Raw genomic sequence first — 3,281 nt, 5'->3', positions numbered from 1 at the left:
CACCTCAGCGTGCTTCATGCCCAGGCACGAGAGGCAGCGATCGTGACCATCACCCAGCACCAGGTAACGACCGCATCCAGAAACGCTTGGGTGATACGTTGTCTATAGCAAGAGCCACATCGTCTTTATAAAGACGTAACGTCAAGTTTGCTAAGCAACGTCGTCTTTAAAAAGACGCACCCGAAATTGCTCTTTTAGGGGAAAAAGCTCTTTTAGGGTGCTGAGGCGCACAGGGGAGATGATCATCTGCAACACAAACAGGGGGTAGTGCAGCCTGATGTGTGCAACCCACTCGACACGGGAAACCACCACCACTGAAGCGCCGTCCGCCAACATGAAGAGCTCTCTAAGAGCGCGCTGAACTTGTTCAGTCTTCTTCTCTCAGTAGAGTAGTCAGGAGCAGAATGATGTGATCGCTCGGCTCCGAAGCAAAAAAGCTGAATATGCGCTGCATCTGCTGCCTACTTATACTCACGCTGTGATCAGCAGCAGCTGGATGCAATAATCGCATGCCAATGTGCATTGGCTCGTTTAGTTTACACTCGAAGTAGATTGGTCCCTCTAAGCGAGATCCCAATTTCATCGGTCATCCGACGTGACGTCGAGAGTGACCGACTGAAAGGGAATGTGTCTATACAGCATATTCTATTTAAAGTGCTATAGTGGAGGTCAAACATCTTACATTACATTTAATTGTTTCGCAAGACACTTATCCAAAGCAACTTACAAATGAGGAGAATAGCAGCAAACTTGAACTGTTTGGCAGTACAGTACATGAGTTCTGACATATTAAAACAAACACATTAGAATGAACATGTTGCTATATTAATGTAGAATCCGTATCTCTCAGCAAAAGTCTGTTTCCAAAGCCTGAACTGAATTGTGATTTGATTACCAAAGAATGAACCGAACAAACAAATAATACTCTGCAAACATTCATGTAGTTGAAAAAGAGGCCTTTGGAAAGTAGTGCTATTTTTAGTATTGTGATTGTGTTGCAGTATCTGTTCCATCTCTGGCATGTGTCAGCGATTGGTCAGAGGTGATGGAGATTTGGGTTTGTTCCCCAAATCTTCTGTTACGCAAGGAAAAAGAGGAAGTAGAAAACATCAGCTTGGTTCCAGTAAAAGCTGTTGTGAGTTTGAGAAGTTGGCAGTATGTTTTTATAGTACAGTGACATCTTGCTCTTGAACTGATTTCTCAGTTCATGACTCCTTTTCCAAGACTTTACGGGGAAGAAATAAATAGGAATTGAAATAAATATGCTTTTTGTGCCAACATCAGCTGGTGCTGCTACTATGGTGTGCTTCCATTACAGATTTGCGCAAAACATTTGCAATTATTTAAAACATGTCGATTCAAAAAAACTGTTGCACAATGACGACGTTTCCATTAACCGATGTTATGAGACTAAAACTATTTTTTTTTCATCTCGCAATAAGTCATGGCGATGGATGTTGGTAGGTTTACGTACATCGCAGTGTGTGTGTTTGTGTGTTTCAGTATATCTAACCTGCGGCTGTTTGGTATCAGTGAGTTCAGTGCCTTGATCATCAATCAAGCCTGCATCTTAGCCGTGGGCAGCACCAGGACTGAGCTGAGCTTGGCCCCCCAGGACCCAGATGGCCCCGTTCTCCACACCAGAGTATGTGAGCGGAGTGGAGCGGCAATAATTTCCCCTCCGCGCATTTAATAATCACTCTGCTCCGGGTTCACCATTTCCCGCTCCCGCTCCACTCCTCGCTCACTGATATCAGAAACACCGCTCCACCTTTGCTCCTCTAAAGTATTTCAGTATGTTTGAAATATCACAGTTCTGTTCATAACGTATATTAAAAGAAGAAAATAAATAAAATAACAGGATAGTTTCAAAGTGACTTATTGGAACACTAGTGTGCAAACGTTTTTCCTACCTCATGCAAAGCTAACATGGTTGCACTGTCAGCATTAAAAGGTATAATTGCTGCTTTTTGCAGTGCAAATTTTGTATGTGATGAAAATAACAGTACGTTTTCATCAAGTTATTTTATCTACATATCGCTGCATTTCTTACAGATTTCTTCTCATTTGAAATCGGATACAGATGAAGTAACACTGTAAGATTACATTTGTTTGAATGCATTATTGTGAATATGTGTTGTACCTGTTTAAATCATGCTTTCAGCTGAAAATATTCAGTATCTAGGAGGAACAAACAAATTCCTTGAGAACTATAACTTCCTGCTCATGTCCATTGCCGTCATCCTAGTCTTCGCAAGTTCACATTCTTTCTGATTTGAATGATCCATCTCTAACAAGCTAGTTAAATAGGCTATGTTTTGAATTGAAATTTATTTGACAAGTTTATGAACTTCACAAAATAACAAGTATCCCATACACTTAAAAAAGACTGTTGAGGATAAAAACACAATAGGCTATGTACATGTAGCAGGGTAAGCATTCTATCTGCTTTTGGCCCCAGTTGGGGTGTGATTGGCAGACCAATGAGGTGTAAGTGGCCATACTATTTAAGGACTCTTATTTTGATGGGTGTGGTGGTGTCCTGATGATTCTGGGTTCTCCTCTCCCTGGCATTTCCCTTTCCCTTCCTATTTGTGTTCAGGTAGGATAAGACTCCATTGATGGGGTATTGCTGTGAATGGCTCGAGGCTAATCTGTTCCATTTATGGTTTGATTAAAGTGAAGCTGGTGGTATTGGCATTGCGGCACGTTTATGGCGGAGTTTGCAGGTACGTTCGGTAATTATATTACATTTTTCGATCGCTTCCAATGGTGGTATTTATTGTGTATTGCTTTCAGTAATAGCGATTTAAAAGCAGGTGTGTGTGAATGCTAGCCGGTACATTGAGCTATGGCACCTGTTGGAGTAACCATATAGCTTTGCGTTTGGTCTTCGTTCACCTTTTAATCGAGGAGTGGAACATCACAATCTCTAAACCCATCTCTTACTGAAGACGCTACCTGTGACACCACTGCTGTTTTGCTTATGGGTAGTTTTCCTTGGTTTTTGTGATTTACGGATATTTGTGCTCAACAGCTTGCGGCTTTACTGCTAGGCTACTTATGGGTTTTATTTTTGATTGCCTTCCAGTACGTTTGTGTTTCTCTTTTTATTACTTTTGTAGTTTGGGTTTCTTTTGCAAACTGTTACTTTACTTTGGTTAATTTGTTGTTTTTGGTTCATTTATTTTGCAGCTTAATTAGTCCACTTGTGTTTTTGTGCAATGTATTGTACTGGGTTAATGTAAAAGTTTATTTACTGCCTTGATATTCTGGTGCCC

This window comes from Sinocyclocheilus grahami, unplaced genomic scaffold (genome assembly GCF_001515645.1).
Source record: "Sinocyclocheilus grahami isolate Dianchi unplaced genomic scaffold, SAMN03320097.WGS_v1.1 scaffold1881.1, whole genome shotgun sequence".
Lineage (NCBI taxonomy): Eukaryota > Metazoa > Chordata > Actinopteri > Cypriniformes > Cyprinidae > Sinocyclocheilus > Sinocyclocheilus grahami.
The sequence above is the reverse complement of the archived record's forward strand: the minus strand, read 5'-3'. Positions refer to the sequence as shown.